Here is an 18,346-nt window from a genome sequence, read left to right on the forward strand (position 1 = left end):
GAGGAGAATGGATCCCTGGCTGGACTGTTGGGTAGATAAGCTGCGATTTTCTTTCCTAATGTGCTGCGCTATTGGTTTTATAAGTCATCAATGTATATGGCATCTCTGCACCATTACCAGGCCCAAACAGGAGGTGTGCATAGTGATAAGCCCATTGTCCCATGCTGTGCCCTATGGGAAGCCACTGATTCTTACACTTGGAACCGGGACAATGCAACTTAATCAGACTGACAGGAAGCAGGCAGCAATTACAGTGTGCAGCTACATCTGCTGGGTTCCACTTGACTGAAGGAAGAGTTATCTCAATTTTAATGTACATCCCTTTTTTCATGTTTCATTTAACCTCTGCTGTATTATTAAACACATCAAAATATAATGACAGTCATTAAAAGAGGGCACTTTTTTTGGATGTTTTGAACTCTGCCCTCTAGATCTTGCAGGGTTAAGAAAGTATATTTTAACTATTTCTCCTTGTTCAGTGTGTTTGCTCCATCCACAGTGAGAGAGGAAAGATATGCTGAGGGGGGAGAAAGAGATAGATAGATAGATAGATAGATAGATAGATAGATAGATAGATAGATAGATAGATAGATAGATAGATAGATGATAGATAGATAGATATTTTATTAATGATTTGTTGCACAGTGTAATGTTAGATAGAAAGATGATAGATAGATGATAGATAGATAGATGATAGATAGATAGATAGATAGATAGATAGATAGATAGATAGATAGATAGATAGATAGACAGACAGATATGAGACAAAGAGAGAGGAGATAGATGGACAGATATTTCATTAATGATTTGTTAAACAGTGTAATATATGACAGAAAGAAGGATGGATGGATGGATGGATAGATAGATAGATAGATAGATAGATAGATAGATAGATAGATAGATAGATAGATAGATAGACAGACAGAGATATCTAGATATACTTCAAAAGAACATGATAAAGTCCTAAGAAAAGCTAAGATGCACAGTACGGAAGAAATTACTTTAAAATAAGGGTATAATTTAACCTTTCTCAAATTGGCAAAACCTCTGCCCCGATATGTGAGGTATTAAAGTTTCCAAACTTTTAACAAATTAATCCCCCTTTTATATTCAGTCTTGCTATCCTTCCCCTTATAATGAGGAATACTAACAGCTTCTTCCAATCAACAAGCAGAGATATATTCTTCATACACAACTTGCACAGGTCATCCATGAGCAAACTTCTATATTTTTCTTTATAGTTACACAATCTAAACTTGCAGCCTTACCATTGTTCAAAATTAGAACAGAATGTATAAATTTACATTTATATCTGATCAGTTTTCTTAAAAGGTTTTTTGAAAAAACCTTTGGGCCACTTACATGAAGTAGCAATGGCACTCAGACTTATACACCGTTTCACAGTGCTTTACAGGCCTCTCTAAGCGGTTTATAGAGTCTTCATGTTGCCCCCAACAATCTGGGCCCTCATTTTGCTGATCTTGGAAGGATGGAAGGCTGAGTTAACCTTGAGCCTCATCAGGAGCGAACTCCAGGCTGTGGGCTGAGTTTGCCTGCAATACTACATTCCAACCACTGTACCACCCTGGCTCTATTTATTAGAAATAAATCTAAAACTATAACATGGACAACTAATTAAGCAATTAACCATTAACCTTTAATTAACCATTAAAGTAATCCAAAAGATAAGCACCAGGTTGACCTCACAGAACAGTTATTCAGGCTTAAAGGTCTTAAAAATAGGTGTCCTATTTATTAACAATGTTGGGGGATCAGCTGGATCTCCAGGGGCAAATTATTCCAGAAGGACAAGGTCATTACTGAAAAAGCTAGCTTCCAGCCACACAATATCAGACAGAATTGCCATTTTTATAGAGTTGGGTGACCTTGTAAACCTAATAAAATAAGTGATGAATAATTAAATCTATTACATTTCGCCCCTTTCTCTCAAGGGTGGGATTCAAATTTTTTAACAACTGGTTCTTTGGGTGTGGCTTAGGTGGTAGGCGTAGCTTGGTGGTCATGTGACTAGGTGGACATGGCTTGGTGGTCATGTTATTGGCTGGGCGTGGCCAACTCAATATTGCTCAAATCGAGGCACGCATCTCCTCACCTGGCCTCTCATGACTGTGGGGATGCTACAACAGTCGTAAGTGTGAAAAATGGTCATAAGTCACTTTTTTGCCATTGTAACTTTGAATGGTCACTCCACACAAGCAAAGTACCAGCAAAGGAGGGGGAAAAAACTCCAGAGAAGTTCCAGAGACAGGAAGTCCTGCCAGGAGAGGCAGTTTCTGTAAGCAACACCAGAATGTTTCCTTCCTTACAGGATTAGGCCAGTAATTTCTTCTAACAACTGGTTCTCTGAACTGCTTAGAATGTTAACAACCGCAAATAGGTGTGAACTGGTAGAATCCCACCCCTGCTCTCTCTGAGAATCACAGACATGGAATATATGCATTTTTCCTTTAAATTCCTTTTTACCCTTTATTCCTCTTGCATTCCAAGTTGCACCCAAAGGTGCTTTTTCAAATGGCAACTGGACTTCCTTTTACCTTGAAGACATTTCGCTTTTCATCCAAGAAGCTTCTTCAGCTCTGACTGGATGGTGAGGAATAGAAGGATTTATATTCCTTGTAGACAGCTGGTCAAACTACAGGAACCAGGAGCACTATTCAGGGGATCCTGAGGACAAACATAAACCTCCATGTTCCATACTAGCAGGCTTGAAGACCTGCATTCCTATTGGTCCGGGAGAGTCGGACCACGATTGGACGAGATAAGCACTCCTGATTGGTTCGTAAGGGGCTTGCCGTGGTTGGGTAAAACCAAGCGCGGCAAGCTCAAAAGCCTGTCATTGGCTGCCTAGCCGCAGCCAGCTCTATAAAAAGAGCTGCCGCAGCTGGGGTTCTTGTCTCAGAATCTGTTCGCTAAATAAAGAGCTGTTGTTCACTACTTGTGCCTCGCCTCTCTATGAGACCCACGGACCAGACTTGACACTCTAAGTAGCCTCAACGACCCTCTAAAAGGATACAAATGACCAGCTGTCTGCAAGGAATATAAATCCTTCCCTTCCCCACTATCCTGTCAGAGCTGAAGAAGCTTTTTGGATGAGAAGCTCAATTGCCTTTTTAAAAAGCACCTTTGGGACAACCACGTTCCAGATGACTGAGAGTCTCCACAGACATTCTAAGTTGTAGATTTGAGCTCAGAGAAATTGACCTCCAATGCCAATGGAGGTCACAACATCATGACTTTGGCCAATGAAGGCTTTCATATAAAACTCTTTAGTGATATAGAAAAGGTGCAAACTAGTTTACTAAGCCTAGGTGTATCTGTGCCACATGCAACATTGTGTGCTAAGGAAAGAACCCTGTCAGTTCTTTTCACACATTTTGACCGGTATTTGATAAGTGCAACCTACACTAACGTTACTCCAGGCATCCAATGTTCTTCCATGCAAGCAAGAACTGTTGATCTGTAGAGTGATTTCCAAGCACTATGCTGCTTCCTGCATGCCATCAATTAACACACAGTGTATTGATGCCTACTTAAGATGCTTAAATGTTTGTGACATTCTGACATTTTCCTAAGTACAAAAAGGACCAGTATAAATTTGGGTTAAGAAGTTAGATTTGTATTTAAAAAGCCTTAAGTGGGAATCTTATTGGATGCCTTTGGGCCAGTCACAATCTCTCTCTTCTCAATACAGTCTAGTTTAAGGAATGCTGTTGTGGGGGTAGATTTAGAGCAGGACTGTCAACTCAATTTCATTGAGGGCTGCATCAGGGTTGTGTTTGACCTTGGGGGACCGGGGTGGGCGTGGCCAGCTTGACATCACTTGTGTCAGGGTGCTGCGGTGGTCCAAATGCTCTGCCAGCAAAAACAGGCTCCCGAGCTCCGTTTTCTGCCACAATGGCCTCCAGCAACCTGTTATGACCTAGGCTTCCCAAAAATCACGAAGCAGACTCCTAAAGTGAGTTCCTCTCATCCAGCAAAGTCCTGACAACCAGTCTTTCCAGAGATTTTACAACTACAGACCTTTATCTGGCTTAGAGAGTTGCCAGGCCAATAGCTTCCAAATGCCATACTGTAGCAGAAAATACTTGGCAAGGAGTCAGGAGCAAATCTTCCCCCTCATTGAATGAACTAATTGTCTCCTGCAAACACCACTCCCCTTTTGCTTCTCTTTATTCCCTATGGGAGGGCCATTCACCATCCACTTGTGCCTTTACTCCTGAGTCAACCCTTGTTCCTTAAATGTTCCCTTCTCCTGGCAGCTCTGCGCATGGGCACATTGGGAAAAGGCTCCAGCTGTTCTTCTTCCCCACTTATCTCTGACTCCAGAGGCAGCTGATAATTGTCAGATGGCCCTGGCCCCATCTCTGCCTCTGACTCAGAGCATTCGCCAGAGCCTTCCCCAGACTCCAGGACTGGCCCATGTTCCATCCCAACCTCTCCACTGCCAAATCTGCTGCTAGTGCCGCTGACCACTGTAGGCCACAACACAGCCCTCTGCCACCTGCATTGCTGATGCTGTCAAAATCTGGACCAGTCTGGACGCCATGATGATCTAGATGGGAGGGAACAAGTTTAAATTGAACTGGAGTAAAATGAAGCTACTGTTTATACATTAAGATCCTTCTATCCCTCCCCATTCTGTTTCTCTGGGTGAGATTACATTGCCTCTGAGGAAAAGATCCTGACTTGGAATCCTCTTGGACTTACATTTCCTGATACATTGATAGCTAGAGACCATAGTTAAGGGGAATCTTTGCTCAGCTTTGGCTTGTACACTACTTCAGCCTTGGGCTGTGTGGACCTTTGATTACAAGCTGTATTCAATTATCAAAATATAAAATACACAAATATAAAGAAAAACGAGAATAATGGAAAATAGGAGACGAGAAGAGCGAAAAGTGCAGGTTAACTCATCCTGTTCATGTCCTGAATTACCTTTTCAAACATCTAGATTATGTCATCTTCTGAGATAAAGTTTTCTCCTTATTGTGATTGATTTTGCAATCAAACCCACTCAGAATCTTCCCCAAATGGTCCTGCATTCAGACACAACTTTCTATGTATTTCCTATAACAATAGACTACCTGTAATTTATATCTTGGGCATCATTAATACTCTCCTGTCTACCGTCTGATCTGACAAAAATGTGCATATTGATCACTGAGAAAGACATAACTATCTAGATGTACTGCAAAAATGACATATCTGTGTCTGATTTTAGCAAGAATAGCAGATGTTATTGTTCCTATCATCCTTTTATTTGAGTTCTGGCAGAAATCCCAGATTCCAAAATGTCACCCACAGATTTTTCATGAATAACCTCCCATTAGAAACTTTCCCTCCTTTGAAACAAATACCAAAATGTGCTGTAAAATCTGTCTGGTTCTGTTATGAATCATGGCATGTTTTCCACTTCAGAACTAGCTGTCTTTCTCTCAGGTTACCTTTGCTGATGATTGAAAATAAGGAATCCTCGGCGGTCTTCACTGCATCCAGTTTTGGTCACCACATGTGCAAAAAAGAGACGTTGGAAAAAGTGCAGAGAAGAGCAACTAGGATGATTAAAGGCCTGGAGAATAAAACATATGAAGAACGGTTGTAGGAACTGGGTACAGCTCGTTTAGAGAAAAGAAGGACAAGGAGTGACATGATATCAGTATTCCAGTATTTGAGAGATGGCCACAGAGAAGAAAGCTTTCCAAAACACCACAGGCAAGACAAAAATCAATGGGTGGAAAATAAGCAAGGAGAGAAGCAACCTGGAATTTGGGAGAAACTTCCTAACAGTGAGAACAATCAAACAATGGAATAGCTTTTTTACAGAAATTGTGGGTGCTTTATCACTGGGGGTTTTTAAGAAGAGGCTGGACAGCCACTTGTCTGAAAAAGTATAGGGTCTCCTACTTGAACAAGGGGTTGGACTAGAACAGGGGTCACTAACTTTTGGGACCTCAGGGACCATCAAACTCATAATTTTAAATCCCAGGGACTACTAACTGATTCTGTGGGCATGGCCTAATTTGTGGGTGTGGCTTGGTGGTCATGTGACTGGCTGGGCATGGCTTGTATGAAAATATTATAGATATTTATATAAATATTGATTTTTTTAATAAAAAAGAGCAACTTTTACTCAATATCAGACAAAGCAGGCAGGCAGATTGAGTTGCTCACAGAATCACAGATTCATTCAGAAATCTATCTATCTGCCATTGGCTAGCTCAGTCTGTCACATAAAATTTGCTTGCAAGCAAACTCATAAAATTAACTCACAATACACCATGCATGTAAATATTGATTTTTTTTTTATAAAAAAGAGCAACTTTTATCCAAAATCAGGCAAAGCAGGCAGGCAAATTGAGTAGCTCACAGAATCATTCAGTGATCTATCTATCTGCCATAGGCTAGCTCAGTCTGTCACATAAAATGTGCTTGCCATGAGTCTGCCCTGAATAATAGAACCTTCAGTCCTAAGGGAGGCTCAGCTGTGCTTAAAAGCAGAGCTGAACACCTAAAGACTAGCTAGAAAGCAAGAAATCCAACCATTTCCTGCTTCCTAGCTAATCTAAATCTCCTGGCACAGCAAAATAGATGATGGTCGGAAAAAGGAAAAATAGCAATTTAGCAGGCAAGTTTGCTGGGTAAGGAGTGAATGGGCGGAGAGGATTCCCATGGGCCATGTGGGTGGCGCAGCCTTGTGTTTCTGCACAGCCTGGATTAATTGCCTTGGGGGTGTGTGCTTTGGGGGTGAGATTTCTCTCCAGCCCACCACAAAGTTAAAGTAATTTTCAAACCTGCAAGCAATCAAGAATAGAATTTCCAAAAAAAATTCAGTTAAGTTTGGGGTTGAGACAATGTTCGAAATCTAGACCAGTCTTTATTTATTTATTTATTTATTTCCCACCTTTATTGTTTTTACAAATGACTCAAGGTAGCGAACATATCCGGTACACCTTTCTTCTCCTATTTTCCCTACAACAACCCTGTGAGGTGGGTTGGACTGAGAGAAGTGACTAGACTAAGGTCATCCTAGCTGGCTTTCATGGCTAAGGCAGGACTAGAACGCATGGTCTCCAGCTTTCTAGCCTAGTGCTTTAACCACTAGATCAAACTGGCTCTGAATTGAAAATACAGTGAAATAGAACTCATGTACAAGAATCTAAAATCAAATATTCTACCTGGAACCTAAAAGAGAAATTTCAGAAAAGAGACAATCAACATGCAAATAATATTTAACGTGACTATCTTAAACGAGCAAGTTGGGTCAAGGAGTCTCTGCCAAATGCTTGGGTAGATTCAAAGGACCGCTCTAAATGAAGTGCTGAATGTTAATTGAGACAAAGCTGGAAAGCTTCCTGTCCCATTTTTGCATGATCTCTGTTAAATGATGAATGCAAGAGTAAATTGTGTAAGAAAAGGAAACAACATTAGATCATCTGGACATGTGTTATTTAAGAAAAATTGTGGCAGTTAATGGGAAAATGTGGCCTTGGCGCCAAAGATGGCAAAATGCAACATGAAATTGCCAGGAATGGTGATAGAAGGCTGAAGCGGTAGAATCTAGAAACAGAAATGGGTGTTTAAGAGGAAACTGGCTTGGTTATCAGATGAGACTTGATAAAATGGTGTAGCGTTCCTTTAACTTACTATTCTTATCCTTCCTATTACCTATCTCCTTTTCTATCTATCTATCTATCTATCTATCTATCTATCTATCTATCTATCTATCTATCTATCTACCAATTTCAGACACTGCCCATCTCCCTTACATTCATGCACAATTGGATGATATACAAATAAAATATTAAAACATAAAAACTATATATAAAATTTTAAAAGAGGCAAAGATGGTTAACATTCAACAATAAAATTGATGATTCAACATATATAACTTGGACAGATGGATGGATGGAAGGATGGATAAATAAATAATCTCTTTTTAATAAATAAAATACCAAGGTACAACTTTTTTTTATGAAGAATAACATGTAGTGTAGCAAGCTGTTATCAGAAGATAAAGGTAGTCCTAGACTTACAGCCACAACTGAGCCCAAAATTTTTGTTGTTAAGTAAAGATAGTTATTAAATGATTTTCCCTGTTTTACAACCTTACTCATCACAGTAGTAAAGTAAAATCACTGCAGTTGTTAGTAACACAGTTATTAGATGTAACTGGCTTCCTCGTTGACTTCAGAAGGTTACAAAAGGAGATCATATGACCCCTCAGACACTGCAACTGTCATAAATACATGCCAGTTTCCAAGCATAGGAATTTGGATCATGTGACCATGAGGATGCTTCAAAAAAAAAACTGTCTGCTAGGAATCTGTCCATCAATTAGTTGAGTTGGCAATTTATAAACCAACAATGTATGTTTGTAGCTTTAAGACAAAGTTACTGTATTGATTTGTACTATGTTCCGATTGGTTGATTGTATTGTGAATTGCCATAAGAGGGAGCTAGAGATCATGGCTTGCTCTCTCTGACATTCTGTATCTCTGATATTCTGTCTCTCTGACATTCTGTATTTCTGACATTCTGTTGCTATCTAAGGTTGTATTTATACTATGCTTATACTTTGATATCCTTGTTTGCTGTAAATGACAAAGGCAACCAGTAAGAAGACTTTGTAATTGGATATTCTTTGGACTGTAAAATGTATATGACCTGGACTGTTTATTGGACTGTGCTATTTCTTAAAGTAAACTTTAATTCAATTTAATGTAGCTGTGTGTGGCTGAATAATTATTCATAACTACTGTCATAAACGTTTCCATGTGCATGTCCTTGTTACTCAAGGGTTATTCTGTACACATCATAACATTGTCCTTGTGTCTGTTGTTCTGGTGGGCAGTGCTCTATAGCATTGTTTTGAGGGTAGGAGTTGAAACAGTTTATGTCCAGGATGTGAGGGGTCTGTAAATATTTTCAAAGTCCTCTTTTTGACTTGTGTACAGGTCCTCTATGAAAGGCAAGTTGGTAGCAATTGTAGGTTTGTTTGTTGTGGTTTTTTTTGCAGTCCTAATTACTCTCTGAAGTCTGTGTCTGTCTTGTTGGGTTGCAGAGCCATGTTGTAAGTAACATTACTGATGTGTGCAGACAATGGTGGGAATCCTACTGGATCCATAACATATAAGTCTTGCCTCCTGGGTGCTTCATCACTGGAGGTTTTCAAGAAAAGATCAGAAATCCTTTTGTCCAAGATGGTATAAACTGATTTGAGCAGGGTGTTGAATGAAAAGATCTTCAAAGTCCCTTCCAGCTCTATAATTCTGGGGTTCTACGATTCAAAAAGTCCAGACTCCAGACTATAAGTTGCAGGGAAAGTCTAGCTATCTCTTTAATAATAACCTGAATTGATCTTTTGCAGAGTGGCTTTGAAAATAGGTTGCACGTCTTTCCTATAGAAGGTAAGTAGATAGCTGACATATGATGTTTGTCCTGGTAATTATATCAGAGACTTTGTAATTCATGCTATTATACTAATACGTGCTAATACAAGCTAATTACACCCTAATATAGTACTACACTACATCCTATTGAATTGTTGATTGGTTTAACTGTGTCATGAGACAAAATCTGTTCTACTCTGGAGATAAACTTTCAAAAACTGCCTGAATTGTTTGGAAAGAAGTATGTGTGTGTATGTGTGAATACACACCCACAAGCTCACTAGTGATTAACGTCTATGAGCCTACATCTCTTAGCAGCCCTTAATCTCTGCCATGTGAATCGTCCCGCAATATCTTTTTACTCTCTGCAATTTGTAATAGCTACATGGGGTGACAATTGCACTTAATCAAACTGTAGGCTGTAGTTCTTATTGCGTTCTTGTTAAATGTTAAAAGAGAGAGAGAGAAGAAAGAAAGGAAGAAAGGAAGGAAGGGTAAATGGAATAAACAGACTGAAGTGTGTGACCCAATCTCTATAGGGACAGTCATCTTAGGCTGGGAACCACAGCAAATGTTGCAATTTCTTCCTCCTCTGTTCCTTTTATGAAATAACAGGGCACTTGAAATGGATGAAAGTAAACTTACAGATAGACCTGGGTGTACAACCATTGGTTTAGTTATAATAGCATTGAAAATAAGTGACTGGTTCTTGCATTCATGACCATTGTGAATGATGTCACCATCACTGCAATCTCATGATCAAAATTCGAGAGCTTGGCAACTAACACATATTTACAATGGTTGTAGCAACCTGGGATCACTTTCCCAGCCAGCTTCCAATAAGCAAAGTCAATGGGGGAAACTAGATCTGCTTAATAATTGCAAGATTCACAACAACTGCAATGATTTGTTTAACAACCACAGCAAGAAAAGATTGTAAAATTAGGTGTAACTTGCTTAACAACTAACTTGCTTAGCCACGGAAATTCTGGTACCAACTGTGGTCCTAAGTTGAAGAGCTGAGGTGGCGCATTGGTTAGAATGCAGTACTACAGGCTACTTCTGCTGACTGCCGGCTGCCTACAATTTGACAGTTCGAATCTCACCAGGCTCATGTTTGACTCAGCCTTCCATCCTTCTGAGGTGAGTAAAATGAGGACCCAGATTGTTGGGGGTAATAGGCTGACTCTGTAAACTACTTAGAGAGGTCCGTAAAAGCACTGTGAAGCAGTATATAAGTCTAAGTGACATATGTAAAGCCAAACAGAATATCTGTGCAGAAATTCACAATGGCGTTTTTGTTCTGAATTTTGGTATATATAGACTAGGAGTTGACAATATGATACCCTCTTTGTTTGAAATTTCAATTCCCACCACTGGTCAGCATGCCCAGTGGTGAGATACTCTTGTCCATACAGTAGGTGTGGCATCCCCTCACATATTGAAAAACCTCTGCCAGTAGGCCAACCTGAATTGTGAGATGAAATGATTGTACAAAGCTTCTCTCTGTGGAATGAAGATTTCAGCAAGGTGGAGTCGTTCCTTTTGTAATGGCTTTCCTGGATGCCATCTCAGAAGACAAGGAATAGGTGAAACCCAGAACTTCAGAGAGGGACAAGGAGAAGTGCTATGTGACAGGGCAGGAGGAGGAGAGGCCAGGAACGGCCAGCGGAAAGTCCAACAAACAAATGATCAGACGAGGGGCTGGCTGAAGAGACTGACTGACTGAGGAGGAGAAATGATGTTCAGGGCTACCACTATTACAGTCATGTTGGGAGCACAGAAATGCTTCTGGGTTGAAAGGATTGAATGGTGATATCACCATTGCCTGGGGCACGCCCAGTTGGAGGCTCCTTTCATATCATGATTAAGTTGTCCACCTATTTATCTACTCCTGATCACCCATCTTTGAACTGTTGGATCAGCAGGAGCATATAACCGGAGCTCACACGTGGCAGCAACTGGGTCTCAAACTTGAGCCTGACAATCATCAGTCCACCATCCTAACTCCATGAGCTACCATGTTCCTATACATTAGGGGCTTGCGGTAGTTAGATAAAATGTTAAAATCCATCAGTATGTGAGTGTGTGTGTGTGTGTGAACAGGGACAGAACACATGTCTATATTGCAGAGGTGGCATTCAGCAGGTTCTGACCAATTCTGGAGAACCAGTAGAGGAAATTTTGAGTAGTTAGGAGAACCAGCAAGTACCACCTCTGACAATAACCTTGAATCTAGGAGAATCCATAAATTGCAAGCTAAGTAGATTATGGAGAACATAACTCCAAACTAGAATTAAAGGTGGGATATTTCTAGTTTCAGTAGGCTTTCAAATCCATAAGCACTTCATCCTACTAGGATTTAGTTTTAAGATTTGTTTGTTTGTTTGTTTTTCTCATCCAGGCCTTCCCAACCTCCAGTACTGGACCAAGACTGAGGACTCATCATCACATTTTTGGCCAGAGATGGAAGCGTGCAACTGGCTATCCTGAACATATCAGTGCTACCTTGTCCAATGCTGACTGAAAACCTCTCCCAGCAGTTCTATGGAGCAATTAAAGGAAAAATCTCCAGCTGTTTTCTGTTGAAGACTAACTCTTCCCCTAACGCTAAATGGAACCCATCCTTTAGGAAGATGGAAAACCACCACAAAATAAAACTATGGAAAGAACTACTCCAATTTGCAACATGTTCCTCCTCAGCCACTTTTGGTTCCCATTGTCTGCTTTTTCATACATCTTATGGCAAACCCAAAAAACAACACACTGCCTTTATAAAATAAGTAAGTCAAGGTAACAAACATACATAATACTCTTTCCCCTTTCCTACTTTCCCCTCAACAACAACCCTGTGAGGTGGATTAGGCTGAGAGAGAATGACTGGCCCAAAGTCACCCAGCTGGCTTTCATGCCTAAACTGGAACTAGAACTCACAGTCTTCTGGTTTCCAGGCCTCCATCTTAACCACTGGGTAACATAAAAATGGAGAGATGCGAAACAGTCGTACCTTTGACTGGGAAAAAAAAGAAAAGAAATAAAAAAACAATATTCCCAAGCATCTTGACAATAATAAAATGGGGGAAGGGGGACTTTTAGGAGGCTGGAATACAGATTTTGGCAAATTAGTACTTAGGATAGATCTTCTATTTCATCTTTCCAAAACTGACAGGTATATAAGATATAAATAAAAGCCACCTTCTCCTTTATTAATCTTCTTGGTTGTTAAGACTGGCTTTTGAGAGACTATTTTGGGTCCCCTAGCAATTAAAGGACAGTTGGTGAGCTGTAGCAAGTTGGAGTTACAGAGTCTAATCTTCAGAACTATAGAATTTAAAAAGAAATAAAATTGGTCTATCTTAGCCTTTTTCCAGAGTCAGCTGGTTATTTGTAGCAACCAACCTTTTCATAGTGAGTTCACTAAGCAAGAATGCCATGGTTTTGTTTTAGATTACGACTGTATGTGAATCCAGTCATCATGGTATATAAACCACAGTCTATGGGTTTAGCATATGGTATATAGACATATATTTGTTCAAAATTCCATTAAATTTGTTCCAAGGGCCACTGGAGCTGAGCCCCACATTTCTTTCCATGAGAACACTCAACCTCTGAAGAGGTGAAACAATAGATAAAAGTATTCCTGGGCAGGTGCAGAGTTAACTTCCTTGACCTGTACATAATTGCAGACCCTACAGACAAGGAATTAGGAGAAAGGACTTGCATTCAGAAGACTAGTTCCAATTAAATTTTAGGTCTAGCTTTTCATTTTTTAAACCATTAATCACTACTGATACAGTTCCTATATATGATTTCCAGCAATTAACACCTGCTTATTGTCAGTGCAAATCTATGCCTACTATCACTGGAGTGGAGTCTTTCCTATCAAGTCCAATAACAAACATGTTCCTAAGCAATTTTGCACAGGGTTGTAATTTTACAGGGAGGTGAGGAGAGAGAATGAAAAAGAAGTGGGAATTGCACTTTCTCCCCCCACAATTCTGATATTTAATTAATCAGACCATATTTATCTTTTTTTTGATGTACACCCATCTATAATCTTAGTTAGCTCTTTGCCTGGTATACTTCAGGACTTGCCAATGTATCTTCCAGCGTAATTCTATATCAGTGACTCTTCCCAAATACCTCTAGTTGCTGGTTTATATTAATGAACTGTCACAGTTCCCATTGTTTTTCCAGGGTTTTGCAGCTGCATCCTTTCACAGGTGCTTGGCAAATTAAAAATATGGTGATTTGGGGTTTCAGCCCGATACAAACTCATTCCTTCAGCAGATTGTTAGGAAGTTATTCATACAAGAGAATAGGCCATTACTTTAACATTCTGGTTTCTCCATATGCCAGTGGCTGAGGCTCAACTTCAGCCCTTTCACTTTTTCTGTTTATTTTTTTTTCTTGGCAATGAAGGAAGAAGGAGATTGTATTTTTGTTTCCTTTGGAAACAGCTCGGCCACAACTGTAAACATGAAAGGTATGCGCAGCTGGATTTCCTTCCCTTTGTAAAGCAGGTATAAAGCAGGAGTAAGTCAGTTGAAGTCAAAAACAGCCAAAAGTTTCCAGCATCTTAAGAGCAAAGAGGTATCATCACTTGAGTTTTATTTTACAGATGTCTTTGAATAACCTCTTGGTTATTGTATGTACACGTTATTCAATGAAGTCTATTTTGGGGGGTTGAATGACACAGTGAAGCGTAAGTAACAATATTGTTGGGGTTATTGCATTACCTAAGCTAAAACGGCACTGACTGGTATATGATTAATAAGAATAAGTGTGGTGTAAAGTGTTAGAATGGTGAAGTCCAGCTTGTTATTCTTGCTTAGATTCTTGCACTATCCTTAGTCCGGAAAATCCACAAACATGCCAGAAAATCATGGCAAACCATTTTTGGAGGGGTCAAGGACAGGGGTGTCAAACTTGATTTCATTGAGGTCACATCAAGGTTGTGTTTGACCTCGAGGGACCAGGGTGGGCAGGGTCAGGTGACATCATTTGTGTTGGAGGGGCCTTTGATGGCCTGAGTGATCTGCCAGTGAAAACAGGTTCCCAAGCTCCGTTTCTGGCTGCAACAGCATGCTGCAACCCTCTGCCAGGGAAAACAGAGCCTGGGAGGGCCTCACTCAGCCCTGGCGAGCTCCGTTTTCAGCTGTGATGGCCTCCTGCAACCCTCTGCCAGGGAAAATGGAGCTCGGGAGGGCCAACGTGGCTCTCCCGAGCTCTGTTTTTGCTGGAAGAGGCACCGCAGCCCAGTCCACTGTTTCCAGGGTGGCCCTGTGGACCAAGTCTAAGCACCCCATGGGCTGGATCTGGCCCCTGGGGCTTGAATTTGACACCTCTGGTCTAGGAGAACTTGGTGCGGTCAACTCATCACAGCCAATTTGCCATGGCCAATTTGCTGCAGCCAACTTTCTGCAGGACAACTTGCCATGGCCAACTCGCCAAATGGCAATTCACTGCATGGCAAGAGCTACGCAAATATCAAAGAAATGGTGGAATAGAGTCATTAAAGAAAGGATGCAAAAAGAGACAAAATGAAGTGTGAATGGTTTTTTTTAATTATTGCAAATACTTAAATTGAATTATTGAATTTTCCCACAGTGAGTTGTCCTGTGGTGAATTGACCATGGCAAGTTGTCCTATGGTGAGTTGGCCACACCAAATTGTCCCATTCTACTTCTGGAGAGCTGCCAAGGAAATTGCAAGTCAAGGTCCATGAAATTGGCCAAGGTCAAGACTGATTCAAGGGCACTCAAAGAAAAATATATAGGCATACCAGTGACCACACCCAAAAAGGTGGTAACAGAATGAATAAAATGAGACCAGAGTTAATGTAGGAGAAGAAGATGCAGACCTGAGGTGGGTGTTAAGTGCATCATCAGCTTAAAATTATTACATGGCCACCAACAATCCAAGTCCAACCTCTCCTGTATTCTGTTGGCCCTTATCAAGCACCAATTTAGTACTAAACTTTAGTTGCCTAGATTAATGTGTATTGGTTTGAATAAATCTTCTGCGCTGCAACTGAATGGATCTTTGCTCCTGAGAGCCAAGGACATTGCAGCAAAATGTTGGGGTTTCCTTTTGCTGTGTAGATATTGCCTGGATTGTGGCATCCCAGACATCGTAATTGTATTTGCAGTGAGGAAAATACTGAAAATAAGGAGATGGAAGATAAGAGCAGCACTGTACAGTTTCTGACAATTAAATTAAAGTTTAAAAGAATGTGAAATTGTTAAGATGACATTAATACCTCTTTCTTGGTAAACTAATTAATGTCTCTTCTCCTACTTGTTTCTAAATTATGCTTTTGGAGATGTCAGAATTCTCCCTTGCATTCATTTTCATAAAGATGTGTTGCCTATTGGTAGGCAAGCTTTTCTGTACACTTGGAGTTTAAGAGCATGGTGTGTGCACTCTCCTAAAATGGCTGCCTTGATGGCTACAGGTACTAGATGACCCCCACTTGTCAGACATTAATCTGACGAATCTCCTCTAATTGTCCAGAATGTGATGTAGCATCCTAGGCTATTTTTCTAGCCTAATGGACACACTTTCAAACAAGGTCAGAAAGTGACACCACTCAATCTTGTTTTTCAAGAGCGATTGTGACATGGGGTCTTGAGGCATTCTTGGAAGTAGAAATGTTGCTAGAATCTATGTGGTGTGCCGGCTTTCTCTTTTATTTCTTCTTATTATTATTAAAGTAACTTTTTTTTCAAAAAAAAAAAAAAAAGAACGGAGAGGGCAGAATGCCTTGTGGGCACTGATGAACATTTAAAAGAGATGACAGGGTAGAAAATATGCCTCTTCAAAAGTGTCATTTGTAACTTTTACCAGCATTTGAAGTGAAAACAGGAGTTTAGTTCTTTATGGAACTTTTGAACATAAGTTCTTTTTTTCTCTCTCTGAAAAAAGGATGGAAAGAACAGCTGAGCTTAATTTTTATACTATTTAGAGCTTTATTTATTTTTATTTTTTTGAGAACATGAGTGAGCTCTTATTGGATGTGGGCATGAGCATTCTTTGTTTCCAATGTCTCTTCTGAATGAAATAGATTTAGCAAGTTGAAAGGCTGTGATTCCAGAGAGGTGGAAACTATAAGCAGTCTTTGAGTTATGACCAGCTGGTTAACAATCGTTCAAAGTTACGACCTACATGAAAACGGAGATGTACGATCTGGGTCTGAATTTCCAATGGTTACTCCTCTTTTGTATGGTCACATGACTGCATTTCAGGTGCTCAGAGAAATGGCCACAGTTATGCCGTAATGGAGGACTCTCTGTACAGAATATGTTCTTCTTCATTGCTCCTTTTATGGAGACATCCAAATCTGACACATATTGCCTCTGATTAGTAGATCTCCTGGTCACCCAAATTTGGTCTATGCTCAGATAGCAACAGCCATAACACTTAGGTTTACATACTGCTTCATACTGCTTTACAGACCTCTCTACGTGTTTACAGAGACAGCCTATAGCCCCTAACAATCTGGGTCCTCATTTTACCAGCCCTGGAAGGGTGGAATTCTGAGTCAACCTTGAGCTGTTCAGGATCGAACTCCAGGCAGTGCACAGAGTCAACCTTCAATACTGCATTCTAACTGCACCACCGCAGCTCAGATGCTGCTTATTTTAGAAGTTATCATATTTGATATTTTAGTATTTACATTATAATTTTAATATGGACCTGAATTATAGATGTTTTAAAAATGTTTTTAACACTGTCTTAAACTTTATTTTGTTCATCATCTACTAAGATAGAATATCTATACCTATATCATCTATATTTATATATCTATCCATTTTAACTCATTCATTCACAGAGCACTCTGTTTATACTGATCTCTGACTACAATCAACTGATTTGGAACTGAGCTTAACAAAGTTTCCCTATTGCGGAAAATTCTTGAACCTCCTTCCAACAAAAGCTGGGCTTGTATAGAGAAATAAACAGGAAATAAACAGGATTTGTAGGTAATTGAAGCATTGTCTTATTACTTTTTATTATCTTTAATTTATCTGTATGAGCATTAAACATCTGTCCATTTCTTTTGTTCAGGATTTCCTAGGATTTTGAAGTGGTCGGATCAGTTCTTATTGTTGCTTATTCCAAGTCAGCAGCCAATTTATACACAGAGAACATGTTATCATTGTCTGGAAAAAAAATGTTTTAAAGGCATCTGGTTGAGGAGTCTTCAACCTTTTTAGGACAATGAGCACCTTTGACCTTTTGAATGTCTTCTGGCTATTCAAAGAAAGTGATTACTCAGTGATTACAACTAAAACAACAGAAAGTAAAAAGATAATATTGTTCCATGACCTTTTCTTTATCCAACCAGAGTGCTTATCTTCCTTAAAATATTTACCAATATACATATTATATTTATGCATTTATCCCACTTATGTTTTGCCTAAGCCAATACAGATTTACAGCAGTTTATGCAAAAATCAACACATCCACAATAAAAGCTAATATCATAAAAGCCAGACAGAGCAATAATTAACCAATAGCTGTAATAATGATGATAAATGCTGGTAATAATTAAAATAGTGAGAACAGACTAACCTCCATATGCTGTCTGGAAGATCTCTGTCTTGAACAACTTCCAGAACATTGTAATTAACTGGGTAGGTGATAAGTTTTCGAAGTAGTGCTGCAGTTATTGTAAGTTTTATAACAAATGTCTCCAGAGTCCTCACGAAGAACCGCTTGTGCGTTTTGGTGAAGGTACTGGAGTAGACTGTATGACTGTAACATTGTCGCTTGTATCCTTACAATCTATATTGATTGTTTCCTAATATGATTTGATTGCTTAATGTACCCTATGACTATTATTAAGTGTTGTACCTTATGATCCTTGACTCTTAATGAATGTATCTCTTCTTTTATGTATACTGAGAGCATTTGCACCAAGACAAATACCT

At 39.7% G+C, this 18,346-nt stretch overlaps 1 long non-coding RNA gene across 1 annotated transcript in view; it reads right to left on the bottom strand.

Moving 5' to 3' along the window:
• LOC148127444 (uncharacterized) overlaps positions 1-18,346 on the bottom strand; it is a 109,160-nt gene that overhangs the window by 39,752 nt on the left and 51,062 nt on the right. Inside the window, exon 2 of the long non-coding RNA XR_015742409.1 lies at positions 5,466-5,590. This is a non-coding gene — a long non-coding RNA (uncharacterized LOC148127444). The remainder of the gene's footprint in view (positions 1-5,465; positions 5,591-18,346) is intronic.

Source organism: Pseudonaja textilis, chromosome 2 (assembly GCF_049901715.1).
Source record: "Pseudonaja textilis isolate UNSWEBS1 chromosome 2, rPseTex1.2, whole genome shotgun sequence".
Lineage (NCBI taxonomy): Eukaryota > Metazoa > Chordata > Lepidosauria > Squamata > Elapidae > Pseudonaja > Pseudonaja textilis.